General features: G+C 45.2%; 1 long non-coding RNA gene across 1 annotated transcript in view; it reads right to left on the bottom strand.

The window, feature by feature from the left end:
• Positions 1-433: 433 nt before the first annotated feature.
• Positions 434-16,255, bottom strand: part of LOC142872929 (uncharacterized) — a 29,653-nt gene continuing 13,831 nt past the window's right edge. Inside the window, exons 2-3 of the long non-coding RNA XR_012921025.1 lie at positions 4,842-4,958; positions 434-3,920 (exon numbers count right to left, since the gene is read on the bottom strand). This is a non-coding gene — a long non-coding RNA (uncharacterized LOC142872929). The remainder of the gene's footprint in view (positions 3,921-4,841; positions 4,959-16,255) is intronic.

Below are 16,255 nucleotides of genomic sequence, written 5' to 3' on the forward strand. Positions count from 1 at the left end.
CCAAGATGATGTCCTCACGGATTGCTCCTTCCCTAACAGCCATTTGGACATGGCCCAGGGTTACCGCAGGCTCACTCACCATCACTCTTGGACCAGAACGTGCACTTTCGCTCCATTACTCTCATCTTCCTATCCACCCATGCAAGACTTTAAAGCCCTCTCCTTTCTAGACAGGTAAATGGAAAATTTCCAGATTGCACTGATGGTACAGGTGGTATCTGATAACTACCCTTCAAAGGAGGCATATTGGATGACATTCTTCTTTGAAAATGGTCCAGCTGGCCCAGAGCTGAATGCTGTGATGTGAGTTGGGACATTCTCTTGTGAGGGGGGCAGAAGTGGAGGGAGAGTTAATGAAGTTATTATTTTATAATAATTTTAAATTTATAGAAAAATTTCAAAGACAATACCAAGAGCTCCCATACACCCCAAACCAGAGTTCTTCATATGATGAACATCTTACAATGGTATAACACATTGTCACCAGTAATGACCTGATATTGATACATCACTATTGATTAAAGTCCTTACTTTACTTGAATGTCTTCAGCTTTTACCCAATGTCCTTTTTCTATCCCAGGGTACATATTACATTTGGTCATCTTGTTTACTTGGGCTTCTCTTGGCTGTACAGTTGGGATGCTAATTTTTACAATGGCTGGGCCATCTCAGTTCAGAATCGACTCCCAAGCATCTTCACACTGCAGGAACCCAGGAACCCAAGGTCACAGAGGCATGGAGCCTGATCCCAACTGCACTTTATAAAGGCCTACTAGAACAGAGGAAATAGCTCTTACCGTGGTATGAGGAGTGGTGCCTTGCCCTGTGAGAAACAGTACTATGGTTTGTACAGCACAAGACAAGCAACAGGAAACAGGTCAAGAATAAAGCTCCACAGTTGTGAGGGGACATCAGAATGTGTGTTAATGAGGAACTGCTCTAACAAAGGGAACAGAAGGAAAGGTGGGTAGCTGGACGGCCCTGAGCACAGGCCAGCCAGGGCAGCAAGGAAAGACTCAAATAGTTCCCGTCCACTGTGGAGATTAGGGACACAGCTTAGAGCATTCCTGCCCCAAGATTCTTCATTCTCCAAAGAGATGTGTAAAGTGCGTGTGGGCGCCAGGCTATACCAAGCCCACAGAGCCCCTCCCCATGCCATCAGGGCCAGGGACTGCCAAGGACATTTGTCCCACAGAGCCAGAAGTGCCTCAGAGGTTCCTCTAACGTGGGGCCACCCTCAAGAGTAAAGAGCGAGAATCCCATTCCTTTCTCTGTTTCCATCAGCACATTCTCCATTTCATCTCCGTAAGGAACAAAACTGTCATCTCTCTCCTTGTCTGGGGCCAGAGTTGGCCTCACACAGTGAACATTCTGCCAATGGTCGTAGGGGAGCAGAGAGGAGGAGAGACCCAACAGGTGGGAAAGAAAGGAGTGGTCACTGTGAGACCCAGAGAAGGAACTCAGGGGGCAAAACACTAATAGGAGATGCTTTTCTAATCTCCTCTTCATGTCCTCTAATTATTCATTACCATTTTGATCTCCTCAATCCTCTTGGTATTTTTTTAGTAACTTTATTGAGTTTATTGTATGGTTCACATACAAAACACTCACTTAAAGTGTACAATCCAATGGTTTTTAGGGTTCCTATTTCCTCTAAAAAGTTGTTCAATCATCACTAAGTCAGAACATTTTCATCACTTCAAAAATAAACACTGTACCCATCAGCAGTCCCTCCCCATTGTCCCTTCCTCATCCCCCAGCACCCTGGCAAACACTAATCTGCTTTCTGCCTCTGTGGATGTGCCTGTTCTGGGCATTTCATGTAAATGGAGTCATATAATATGTGGCCTTCTTTCATTTAGTATAGCTTTTCAAGTTTCATCCAGTTGAAGCATGTATCAATACTTTATCCCTTTGGATGGTTGAATAATATTCCATTGTATGGATATAATCACATTTTGCTTATTCATTGATCAGTTGATGGGCATTTGTGTTGGTTCCACTTTTTGGCTTTTATGAATAGTGCTATGATGAACATTCATGTACAAGCTTTTGTGTGGATGGATTTTTCAATTCTAGGAGTAGAATTGCTTGATCATACAGCAACTCCATATTTTACTTTTTGAGGAATTGCCAAAGTGTTTTCCAAAGTAGCTGCACCAGTTCTTTCCCAGGAACAAGAAATAAAATTCTCTGCTATTTAATTCACTATTCTTTTAGGTTTCACTTTATGTACAGCTGAACCTAATTATAACTGGTACACTTGGCCCTTAAGTCTTTGTAAATGAGTACCTGTGCTTTAATCAGAATGTGTCTCATCTGCCCTATGAGACTATAAGCAATTTGAGGATAGGGATCACATTCTTATCTTTCTGCATCTACTATAGAGCCCAGTATGGTACCATGCTGCAAACAGAATTAACATAAATACTTCTGGATAGAAGCATAGATGGGGGGCCTCAGAATAAATCTAAAGAACATATAGAAGGAGAATCGCCAGCCGTCTCCCTCTTTACACGGTGAGAATTTCTTCTCTCCTCCATCAGTCACTGAGCGTAATTACAGTATACTTTCAGTAACTTTTCTGTTGAAATTTATCTAAAGAGACACTAGGTGTTGCTGGTTTCTCATGAAAGAGAATATTGCTAGGATTCATTCAGCAGTACCTGGAGCAAATTAGGAAGAATTTTGATTTTCCAAAATTGGGAATTTTGCTTTTTCCAAAGTTCTTTTCAGATTTACAAAACATATAAATTTACAAAACATATACTGTCGCAGTAAGACTAATAGCCCCCCACAGAGGGTCATGTCCTCATCCCCAGCACCTGTGACTACATTAGGTTACATGGCAAAGATAATTTACAGTTGCTAATTGGCTGATCTTAAAGTAAAGAGATTATCCCAGACTATCTGGGTGATCCTAATGTAATCACAAGGGTCCTTAGGAGTGGAAGAGAGGCAGAAGAGAGAGGAGGATGTGATGTGGCAGTGCAATGCTTCCAGCTTTGGAGGAAGGGACCCCGGAGAAAGGAACACAGGTGGCCTCTAGAAGACGGAAAGGGGAAGAAAACAGATTCTCCTCTTGAGCCTCCCAAAGGAATGCAGCCCTGTCCACACCTTGATTTTAGCTCAGACAGACCCTGTCACACTTCTGACTTCCAGAACTGTTAGATAGTGAATTTAAAACATACAAATTGACTAAGTCTGTGGTAATCTGTTATGACACCAATAGAAAATGAATACATATACTAATAAAGTTTTTCCCACTTCATTTTGAAAGCATGAACCTACTTCTTATGAAGACATTGGGATGAGGGAGGAAGGGTTAGGCAACAGTTCACCAACATACAGTTAATTTATCATTCTATGACATTATCTAACGTATACGATGACAGGCAGTAATAATGATGATTACCTCAATAACATTGAGAAGCTATGTAAACGCATAGCTTCCCTTTCCCATAGGTAAGAAACAATGAGTCACAAGGAAGTTCCCAGAGATAGGTAATGGCATAATCAGCATCTTGCTTTTATCTCTTTTAGGAGCTGTCCTGGCCTTTTCTATTTTACTCTTTCAAAGAACTTGAGTCCCAGAGCGCTAGAAACAAAAAGCCCACGTTCATGAGAACACTTGTGTTTGCAGGCATTCTGCCCCATATTGAGAGTTTTCCACTGGCAGGCTTCCAGGTAATGACCTGGAGTCTGGTAGACAGACAGGTCTAACAAGTTCCAGACATACCTTTTACCATACACACTTCCCAGGGCCAAAGGGAGCCCTCAGACTCCACAGGTTCGTCACTACCACAGCACCTCCACCTTCTTCTGAACTCCAGCCTCAGCCCTGCTGGGGTTCACCAGTCGATTGACACTACGAATCTCTGGCTTGAGCTCATCCCTCTGGCCTGTCCTACTCTGGACACCTGAAATAGAAGATACCACCCTGTTGGTGGCTCCTTAAAGCCCAATCCCCATACAAGTCAAACAGACGCATTTCGACAATTTATCTCACCTGTCTTTCTGGTCCCCAACCCATGCCCCACCTCCCGCCTTCCACTTTCCACCTTCCTTCCTTCTTTTTTTCCTGCAGTAAATATTAAGGAGCATAGTTATTTTACACACCATACAAGGCACTAGGAACATAGTTGTGAAGAAGAGGCTCACAGCTCTCGGGGAATGCACACATCCATTAAACAACAGATTCTAAACTGGGAGAAGCACAGGGCACCAGTACCCAGCAAGGCTGGCAACATTGATTTGGTCATTTTAAGCTGAGTGATGCCATTCTAGAGAGACATTGTAGCATAATGACTAAGAACATCATCTCCAAAGCCAGAACTTTGGAGGAACTGGAGTCTTTGGCTTAAAAATAATCAAGCCAGGAAGGAGGGAGGAGTCAGAGATATAGGTTTCAAAGAAACAGCATTGGCCCTGAGTTAATAATGATTGCTGCTGGGTGATGGAATATGGGTGTTTGTTATTCTATTCTCTTTATTTTTAATACATCTGAAGGGTTTTGTGATAAAAAGGTTTGTCAAGAACCCATCCTCTCTCTGCATGCAGGCCCACTCCTTGCTTCACCTGATGCAGGCCCCTTGGGCACGTGGTGCGATCTCCTCTGCTTCTATTTCTCTCCTCACCTTTCTCTGCTCTGGGCCAGCTTAATTCCTACACATCCCTCAGGTCTCAGGTTTCATGTCCCTTCCCTAAGGAAACCTTCCCTGATTATGTTCCCAATCATCTTGGTCATAAGTGACAGCCCAAATGGGTTCAGGTAATCACAAAGTCCACAGACAGCTTCAAGCTTGATCCTTAGTGACTCAAGAAGTGTCACCAGGACCTACTTATCCCTCCATCTCCTGGCCACGTTTCCTCTGTGTTGGCTCCATCTTCAAAGAGGCTCATCCTTCATGGTGGCAAGACAGCTGCGGTGACTCTGGCCTCCCCCTTCACATTCAAACCTAGAAGGCAGAGTGGGTTTAATTCTCCAAGAGGGTTTCAAAAAAAGACCCAGAATTTACTCTTATTGGCTTAAATGACTTGACTCTGGGCATATTTCTGTTTTAAAACCAGTCCTCAATGCAGCGGGAAAGCAATGATCTGATGGACCAGGCAGGACTGGTCTCCCCTGATGCTGATGGATTACATGTGAGGTGGGTCACCAAACCCAAACTGAATTACAGGAAGCTGGGGGAATGCCTCCCAGATAGGCAGACAAGAAGTGTCCACCAGGAGTTTCTTAGCTAGATGTTTGCATGGCAACTTATCTTTCCCTTTAATAGCATTGTGATAATTACACATTTATGTCTTACTATTTGTTTAATATATGTCCCTCCCTTAACACTAGACAGTTACCTTGAGAGGGACTACATCTCTTTTCATTGTTCTATGCCCAGTGCCCAAGACAGTTCTTGGCACGGGGTAGATGATCAGTAAATATTTTTTCAATAATTATGTTACTAAAAACAAGAAACAAACAAAAAAAAAAAAAACCCAGCAGGATACAAAGTAGTAAAAAATAAAAATAAAAAGATTTTTTTTTAAAAGCTCCTTCTTAACCAAGCTAAGAAAACATTCAACCCTCCTATTCACCCTTCATCTAACCCCTCATCAAATATTCTTTTTTATTTTCTTCATAGTAACTATCACCATCTAAAATTCTATCCTGTATATTTACTTACATGTTTATGGCCTGTCTCCCTGGCCACCCACCACCATCCATGCAATGGATTAGCTCCGTGCAGCAAGTAGCTTTGTATCATTTACCACTCAAAGTATCACCACAATGTCTAGCTCAGCACCTGCAGAGTGAGCGTTTCATAAATATTTGTTCAGAGAACGAACAGAGCATCCAGAACTCACATCTGTGGCCATGCACACTCTCCTGAGTTCCAGATTTATCCTTGAGCCTGTTTTCGGGACAATTTCACCTCGATCCCCCATGGTCCTCTCACATGCAGTAGAACCAAGCTCGATATATCCACAATCAATCTCAGTATGGTCAAAATCTTCCCCCAAAATGTGCTCTTCCTTCTTTTGTCCCTTATTTTAGTGGAAATGAAATGTGACAGGGCTGAAACTCGTTTCTCCCTGGATGCCCGTGATATTCCCCCTGCTGGTTTTCTCCTCCTTTTCTGGCTGTCCCTTGTCTGTTTCTATGTGCTCTTCTCACTGCCTACATTTTAAGTGTTAATGAGACATTTAATATTAATGAAACACATCGAGGGCTCCATCCCAGGGTTCTTGTCACAGAAGAAAGGAAAAACAAAGATGGAATAGTGGGCAGCAAGGAAAAACCCTGTGAAAGTGGATTCGAATGGGAGACATTGGTGTAAGTGCATGATTTATTTCTAAAATGTGTATGTGGATGTATGTGTGTATGTATAGCTACGTATGTATGTATGTGTGTATATGCAATACACACATATATTTCTCAGCTTTACTACAAGAACCTAGAAACAAAGACACCTCAGTGTCACTGAGCTTATGCAGCACCCAGATACTGGCTGCTAAAAGGAACCAGGGATCCCTGGACAAGTAGCTGATTCCAGAGCTGGGGCACAGAAGGTATAAGATGAGCCAGAAATATGTTTTTCTGCTAGAAAGTAACAAAGTGCTCCAGCAAGTAACAGAGGTATGTCACAAGGCCATGGGGGTTTGAAGGGATGCTTACTCTCCAAATCTGTGGAGATTTGAGCACCAAAATAGTGAAGTAAAACAAATTATAAACCATTGAAAAATAAGAATCTGTTAGTCCAAACTCACAATAAATAGATATATAGATTAAAAGTGGTGGAGAAGGCAGGCCTCTTGCTTAGAGGATGCAAAGGACCAAAAGGCAAATGTGACACTGTGCTGGAGTTGAAAAATCGTCATTCTGCAACCGTCACAATAACCCGCAGATTACCATCAGTACGGGCTAAATTTAGGGGAGAAATTTTGGTGAGAAGCAGGATATTTGCATGGACTTAAGTGTCTCCCCATAGATGACTCATTAGTAGCAAAGCAGAAAATATCAACTATTAATCTATAGTGAAGAAATCAGATACGTTGTCTGAGTGATCATAATAAAACCAAGGAGGGGCAGATGGATATAATTTGCTTCCAGATGTGACACCCTGAGAAGATCACAACATCATTCATGTAATATTCTGGTAGAAAACATACAACCTAAATCTAATCATTAGGAAACATCAGACAAACCTCAAATAAGGAACCTTCTATTTTAAAAGGGGTGGAGAGGTCTATAGTCTTTTTTTAAATGTCAATATCATAAAAGACAATGAAAGGTGAGAAACTGTTCCACATTAAACAGGACTAATGAGAGACAACAACTAAATGCAATATGTGATCCTAGACAGGATTCTGTACTAGAGAGGGAAAAAAAAAAAACTTGCAAAGGATATTATTGGGTTAATTAACAAATTGGAATGCAGATGGCAGATTAGATCATAGGATTGCACAGATGTTAAATGTCCTAAAGCTGATAATTGTACTGTGGTTATATAAGAGAGTATTCTTGTTCTCAGGAAATACTCACTGAAGATATAAAGGGTACATGGCCACGATGTAGGCAATTTACTATCAAATGGTTCCGAAAAAAATATACATGCATGCAGAGAGAGCAAAGGATAAAGCAAATGGACGAAAAGGTTAACTATAGATGAGTCTGGGTAAAGGGTACATGAGTGCTCTTTGTACTACTATCATTTGCACTTTTCAGTAAACATGAAATTACTTCCAAAAAGTTTTTCTTAGAGGGGGTAGGTGGCACTCTTGGCCCACTTCTCGCCAAACTCTACACATTCCCTGAGCAATCGCATCCACACTAATGTCTGTGTCACACACTATGTCAATCTTTATCTCTATTCCAAGCAGTACTCTTAAGTTCCCAAACTCTGTTTCCAACTCACTTCTAGACAGCTCCATCCAGATGTGCCCAGAATTAATATACTTATCCTGAAGGCATCTTCTTTCTTCTCCGAGATAGGCACCATTCTACCCCAGCTGCTCAGGATGGAGCCTGGAAGTTACACCCCCTTTGCCATATCTGGGGAACAGGAAAGACACAGTACCTGCTGGGGCCACATCAGAAAAATGGACGTCTAACACGCCACCCCTCTCCCACCCTCAACTTGGCTCCTGATTATAAACTCTGACATAGCTTCAATTACCTCTGGAATCCTGGTTGCAAGAGGAACTGACAAGCATTGTTTTTGATGTGCTAGTCTCTGCAGTTCAGGAAGTGTGAATCACAAGGAGATCAGAACAAATGGATGAACTTATCTGCTACATGTCCCCTTACCATTGTCACCACTGCTACTCGTCCATGTGACTAATACCAGTCGATCCTAGTCTTGCAAAGCTCCATGCAAGGGTCACCTTCACTTTAGTTTCCCGATTCCTTGTAGACTGAATTTCACGTCCTTTCCTTCCCCTGTTTTCCTCCATTATAACACTTGCCACATTGAATTATAATCATTAATCTTTGAGTCTATATCCTGTGCTAAACATTGATAGGATGCATTTATACTGCCTAGCACAGTGCCTGGAATGGAATAGGGGCTCACATATGTTCACTGAATGGCTGAATAAACAGCAATATAGTCATGTGCCACATAACGTTTCTGCAATGATGGATCACATGTACAGTGGTCGTCCCATAAGATTATAATGCAGCTGAAAAATTGCTATCTGCCTAGTGATGTCATAATGTCTTAATGCAACACATTACTCACGGATTTGTGGTGATGCTTGTGGAAGCAAGCCAACTGCACTGCCTGCCAGTCATATAAAAGTACATAGCACATACAATTATGTACAGTATATAATACTGGATAATGATAGTAAATGACTATGGTACCAGTTTAGTTATTTATTATACTATACTTTTTATCATTATTTTAGAGTGTAGTCCTTCTAATTATTTAAAAATAGTTAAAGCCTGGATGCAGTGGCACACGCCTGCAATCCTAGCACTCTGGGAGGCCAAGGCAGGAGGATTGCTTGAGCTCAAGAATACGAGACCATTAGATGTCTGTACTCACATCGGAAAAAAGAAAAAAAAAAAAAGAATACGAGACCAGCCTGAACAAGAGCAAGTCCCCGTCTCTACTAAAAATAGAAAACTTAGCCAGGCATGGTGGTGTGCACCTGTAGTCCCAGCTACTTGGGAGGCTGAGGCAGGAGAATTGCTTGAGCCCAGGACTTTGAGGTTGCTGTGAGCTAGGCTGACACTACAGCACTCTAATCCAGGTGACAGAGCAAGACTCTGTCTCAAAAAATAATAATAATAATAATTAACTGTAAAACAGCCTCAGGCAGGTCCTTCAGGAGGTATTCCAGAAAAAGGCATTGTTATCATAGAAGATGAAAGCTCTGTGTTATTGTCCCTGAAGACCTTATAGGGGACAAGATGTGGAGGTGGAAAATGGTGATATTGATGATCCTGAACCTGCATAGGCCTAGGCCCTAGGTTAATGTGTGTGTGTCTTAGTTTTAAATTTAAAAAGTATACAAAGTTAAAAAATAATTTTTAAAATAGACAAAAGCTTATAGACTAAGGATATAAAGACAGAAGATATTTTTGTCCAGCTGTACAATGTGTTTACATTTTAAGCTAAGTGTATTACAAAAGAGTCAAGTTAAAATATGTAAAGTTTATAAAGTAAGTTAAGGTTAATTTATTATTAAAGAGAGAAAAATATTTTCTTACATATTTAGTATAGCTGAAGTATACAGCATTTATAAAGTCTAGAGTAGTATACAGTAAAGTCCTAGGCCTTCGCTCACTCACCACTCACTCATTGACTCACCCAGAGCAATTCCCAGTCCCGTAAGCTCCATTCTTGGTAAGTGCCCTCTCCATATTTGCCATTTGTTTGTTTGGTTGGTTTTGAGACAGGGTCTCACTCTGTTGCCCAGGCTAGAGTGCAGTGGTGTCATTATAGCTCACTGCAATCAGAAACTCTTGGGTTCAAACAATCCTCCTGCCTCAGCTTCCCAAGAATCTGGGACTACAGGCATGCACCACCATGCCTGGCTAATTTTTCTATTTTTTTTGTACTGACAGAGTCTTGCCATGTTGTTCAGGCTGGTCTCGAATTCCTGGCCTCAAGTGATCCTCCTGCTTCAGCCTCCAAAAGTTCTAGGATTACAAGCAGAAGCCACTGTGACCAGCCCAGATGTCCTGTTTTTTATTGTTTGTACCATAGTTTTATATGGTATATGTATATTTATATATCATATTTTTACTGTACCTTTTCTATATTTAGATATGTTTAGAGACACAAATACTTACCATTGTGTTACAATTGCTTACAGTATTCAGTGCAGTAACATGCTATATAGGTTTGTAGCCTAGGAGCAATTGGATATACCATAAAGCCTAGGTGTATAATAGGCTATACCACCTAGGTTTGTGTAAGGACATTTCATGGTGTTTACACAATGACACATTTCTCAGAATGTACCCCCCCAGTGGTTAAGTGACACATGACTATATAACCTATATGCATAAGCTGAATGTTCCAAGCTTCACCTATAGGGTTAACACTTTAGTCCAGACACTAGCACTCACAGGTGGGAGTTCCTGGGCAAGGTATCCTTGGTTGGCCAGTCTACAGCACCATCCCTTTGGTCTCTTCCCTTTCCCTTCCTGTATCTCTCTAGCAGACCCAGGAGCAGGGACAGGAGACATCAAGAGAGCTGCTGCCTACAGCCCTGTGGATGTAGCCTCAGTGCCTCCCTCAGTGTCCCCTCCCCAGGCTGACAGTGCACAAGCCCACCATGCATCTGGTGCCTTGCTCTGCCAGCCATCCAGCCACTGGACGGCACTCTGGACAAGACCTTCTACTTTACTCTTAAGCCCCACTTGTGATAGATCCAATTTGTCCTGCATGGGTCTTGGCTTCCTCTTTTGTTAAGAGAGGGGCATGACTAAACAAGCAATAATATCCCTTTTAGATCTAACATTCTGTGGTTACATAAATGTTACCCTCCCTCAATATCAAACCTACCATGGGCTTGCTTTTCTTCCGTGGGGGATGCTCTGCCCCACCTAATCCACCTTATGAAGGTCAGATCATCATTTACGGCCAGGCGCATACCCTGAAGCCTTTCTTCCTCACCCAGGATCGCTCCTGCCCCCCTACCCTTACAAGAGCCATTGGCCATCCCACTCTTGGTGCAGAGTCCTCCTAGAGTTGCAGGACGAATGATGTGTGAACCTCAACAAGCTGTGAGCAACTTCAGGACAGGAATCACGATTTATATTGGGGAAGATTCGGGGCTGAAAGGGAGAGGAAGAGTGGAAGAGGCAGAGGGAAGAGAGGGGAGAGGAGAGGAGACAGGTGCAGTGGCACCATCACTCATGCAAGGTTAGTGGATCCACTCTGGTTGGTAGATCGGCCTTTGGTTCCCTAGGCCTCCCAGCCAAGTCAGCCACCACAACTCGAAAGGATCACAGGAACAATCACAGGAGTCATCCTCCTGGTTCATACAACACTGAGATATGACTGAGTCACCCTGAGGGCTGAAGGACCAGGGGCCGCTGGCTTGAGTGATTTTTGCCTCAGGTGTCTCCGAAGCATGGTTCACTAATCCCTGAAAACGGTGTTTCCTTCCATACCCAGGGGACTCACTGACCACCAACCTTTCACGAGTACTGACCGCGGTGCTCAAGGGGCTCCCAGAAGGCTCACTGGTAAGATTCAGAAGACAAAGGCTGTGCCACTCTTGATTCTTACCTCATGCCAAGCAAGCATGCCGGGGCTGGTCCCTCTCCAGAAGCCGGGTGCTGGTCTGAAGGACCAAGTGTCGACTCATAGAAAAAGAACATTTGTTGTTTATGACCAAGCCTAGGCACCAGAGAGAGGAAGAACAAATTCCATTTGCCACAGCCACAGGACATAAGAGGAAAGTAAGATTCCTAATCCCATGGAGGGCCCCGGTAAGGGAGGTGTCCACTCTACACAGCCCTCACGCACAGGGCCCCCAAGTACAGGTTCACGCCGACGGGAGGCTTCCTGCTGGAGTCTTCATCAGGAGTGAGACCTGCAGCCCAAAGCGGGGCGTTGTGCCTGAGCCTAAAGCACTTGTCACATCTTATATTGTCCTTTTCTCAGTGATCTTCCTTTTAGCTCTGAATAGAATTCCGAGACGGGACTAAGACAAGCCCCTCAACTCCTCTAACAACCAAAGGAAGCTATCTTACGTAAAGTTCAATCTAGTCATATTCCCAGAGACCTAGAGAAGCAAAGCACATCCACTAATATGGATAAAGAGATGACTAGGGGGAGACAGAAATGCTAGCAAAGACTGAGGCTTTTGCTCTGAGAGGACGTGATTAGTATTGATATTTGTCAGTCTCTTGGTCATTCAGCTGTTTATGGAGCACTTACTGCATGTGAGGCTATGAAAGGCCCTGAGGGCACAAAGACAAATGGGGCATGGGCATGACCTGGAGGGGATAATAGTCAAGGAGACAGGAAGTAAACTGAAAAATTAAAGTGTAACAAATCACTTCTGCAACCGAGGTCAGTATGAATAAAATGCTGAGGGACCTCAGAGAACGAAGCACCTGAGCATCCCTGGGTTCCACAAGCATCAGCAAGGAGGAAGTGACATTTCAGTTGAGACTTAAAGGATAGGATTGTACTACAGAGGGTCAGGATTTTGAAGGTGGAGGGAACAATGCACCTAAGTAGCTTAGATTTGAAAAATGTACACTCACCAGGTGATGCAATGCAGGCATTCTAAAATGACACCAAACCAAATATTAATAAGTTTGGTAGATCAGCCTCCGATTCCCTAGGCCTCCCAGCCCACTCATCTCAAATCTCATCTCAGCAGGCTGAGGCTCCCTGTTGGGCACCTACCCCAGCGGAGTAACCAGGACGTTGGGGCAGGATGTCCCCAAAGGACCTGTGAAAATAACTAGAAAGAGGCCTCATTTTCAAAGGCCTGGTAGCTGTTCAACTAAGGGAAGGACAACAGACCCTACCTTAAATAGCAGCTTCCAACTATTTTCTCTGAACAGCACAGCCTCAATTAATGTAAAATTTATCTGTAAATCTACATTTTGAAACACATTTGTGTAAGGTGGTATCAATATTCAGGTTCCTCCTCTCAGATATGAAAGAGATACCTTTTGGTCCCTCGGCAGTAGACCGTGGCGACAGACGAATTTACAACGAACCAGAGATGGTCTCCTTGCTAAAGTCAAGGGACAGGGTTTTCCGTCTTAAAAGGGTTATTGACCTCCAAGTGTCCTTTGCTTTTCTGGGCTCCCTGCACAGTGAGTTTGTCAGCTCCTCTAGTTGTTTTTGTTTTATTTTCCAAACTATCAAATATAACGTACTGTGCATGTGCCTTTCTAATACCATATTCACTATACACCGTACTAAATGTTCACTGTCTTTCTCTGCTTCTCATTCTCTGCAAGCCGGTGACACCCCAACGTGAGCCCTCTGCACACGGCCCAACACCCCACATGTGAGGCCTCTGCACACGGCCTGACACCCCCCAAGTGAGCCCTCTGCACACGGCCCAACACCCCCCACGTGAGGCCTCTGCACACGGCCTGACACCCCCCAAGTGAGCCCTCTGCACATGGCTAGACACCCCCCACACGAGGCCTCTGAGAATGGCCCGACACCCCCCAAGTGAGGCCTCTGCACACGGCCCAACACCACCACGTGAGCCCTCTGCGCACGGCCCCACACCCCCCACGTGAGCCCTCTGCGCACGGACGGCCCCACACCCCCCACGTGAGGCCACTGCACACGGCCCAACACCACCACGTGAGCCCTCTGCGCACAGCCCAACACCCCCCACGTGAGCCCTCTGCGCACGGCCCGACACCCCCCACGTGAGCCCTCTGCGCACGGCCCCACAACCTCCCACGTGAGCCCTCTGTGCACGGCCCCACACCCCCCACGTGAGCCCTCTGCGCACGGCCCCACACCCCCCACGTGAGGCCACTGCACACGGCCCAACACCACCACGTGAGCCCTCTGCACACGGCCCCACACCCCCCACGTGAGCCCTCTGCGCACGGCCCCACACCCCCCACGTGAGGCCACTGCACACGGCCCAACACCACCACGTGAGCCCTCTGCACACGGCCCAACACCCCCCACGTGAGCCCTCTGCACAGGGCCCGACACCCCCCACGTGAGGCCTCTGCACATGGCCCAACACCACCACGTGAGCCCTCTGCACTCGGCCTGACACCCCCCCCCCACGTGAGCCCTCAGCACACGGCCCGACACCCCCACGTGAGCCCTCTGCACTCGGCCCGACACCCCCCCACATGAGCCCTCTGCACACGGCCCCACAACCCCCCACGTGAGCCCTCTGCACTCGGCCCCACACCCCCCACGTGAGCCCTCTGCGCACGGACCCACACCCCCCACGTGAGGCCTCTGCACTCGGCCTGACACCCCCCCAAGTGAGCCCTCTGCGCACGGCCCGACACCCCCCACGTGAGGCCTCTGCACACAGCCCAACACCACGTGAGCCCTCTGCGCAGGGCCCCACACCCCCCACGTGAGCCCTCTGCGCACGGCCCCACACCCCCCCCACGTGAGCCCTCTGCGCACAGCCCCACACCCCCCCACGTGAGACCTCTGCGCATGGCCTGACACCCCCCACGTCGGTGCACAGGACCGACACCACTCCCCCAGCTCCTTTGATACTTAGGTTATCCTGATCTGGGTTCCAGGAAAAACAGCTGTGCCTACTCAACTCACATAAACTGACTTACAAGAGAGTCCATTTCATAATTTTCGGTGTGAAATAGCTCTGCTGCTAGGAGAGTAGTAAGGCTTCTGAGCAATTATGAGACAGTCAGTTGCGTCCAAAGAGAGCACTACCTGGACAAGGACCCCTTCTTCCCCAGCCTGTGTCAGAAACAGCCCCCTACGTTTCTCAGCGAGCAGTGTCTTTTCAGTATTCCATGTTGCCCTCTGCTGGGAGACAGCACAGACAGCAGAAAGGGCCTGGGTCATTTGGTCCACATAAACAAACCTGTTTGATTTCTGATTCTGCTGTGACTGGCTCTGGGCCTTAGCCAATCCATATCATCTCACCAAGCCTCTATTTCCTCAACTGCAAAACAGATAAGACTTTACAACCTGTTGTGGGAGTCAAGTAAAATAATGTTGGAAAAATGCTGTCTCCCTCATGATAGGTACTTGATAAAAGACTGTGTTTCTTTTTCCTTTTGTTTACAGCAAAATTTGTGATTAAGAAACACTGGATTTAAATCCAGAAGACCTCAGTCTGGTTTTCCATTCTGCCACTTAACATTCTGGGGGAGGGGGGGACTGGGCACAGTGGATCATGTAATCCTAGCACTTTGGGAGGCCCAGACAGGAGGATTGCTTGAGGCCAGAAGTTCAAGACCAGCCTGAGCAACATTGTGAAACAGCCCCTTCCTGATCTCTACAAAAATATGGAAAAATTAACCAGGCATGCTAGCATGCACTTGTTTTCCCAGCCTAGGAGGCTTTCCCTTCTCAGGAGGTTAAGCCAAGAGGATTGCTTGAGCCCAGGAGTTTCAGGTTGCAGTGAGCTATGATGACACCACTACTAAACTCTAGCCCAAGCAACAGAGCAAGACTCAGTCTCAAAGAAAAAAAAAAGGAGTGAATGTGTTTTAGCCCCTACTTTGTTTCAGATACTATACTGGCTCTATATGTACTTAGTTTTTCTTTAATCTGAGGACCTAAGATATACCCCTGAAACAGGTATTATTAATAGTATCCCCATTATAAGAAAATTAAGTTCACAGACAGGCATGGTGGCTCACACCTATGATTCCAGCACTTTGGAAGGCCAAAGCAGGAGGATCACTTGAGCCCAGGAATTCAAGACTAGCCTAGGCAACATAGTGAGATGCCATCTTTACAAAACAGTTAAAAATCAGCCAGGCGTGATGGTACACGCCTCTAGTCTCAGCTAATCAGGAGGTGGAGGTGGAGCACTTGAGCATGGGAGCTAGAGGCTGCAAGGAGCTATGATCATGCCACTGCACTCCAGCCTGGGTGACAAAGTAAGACCCTGTCTCCAAAAAACAAAAAAAGTTTTTTAAAAAAAGGAAAATTAAGCTCAGAGAGATTAAGAAATTTACTAAGGTCACATAGCTTACAGGAGGTTGGACTTGAATTTCAACTAGTTCCTTGCTCCAAAAACCATCTATTTAAGGTGACCAAGCTGCCTGAGGTGGGAAACCAGGGTGGGGGGACAGAAGTAA

Source organism: Microcebus murinus, chromosome 9, assembly GCF_040939455.1.
Source record: "Microcebus murinus isolate Inina chromosome 9, M.murinus_Inina_mat1.0, whole genome shotgun sequence".
In the NCBI taxonomy this organism is placed as follows: Eukaryota; Metazoa; Chordata; class Mammalia; order Primates; family Cheirogaleidae; genus Microcebus; species Microcebus murinus.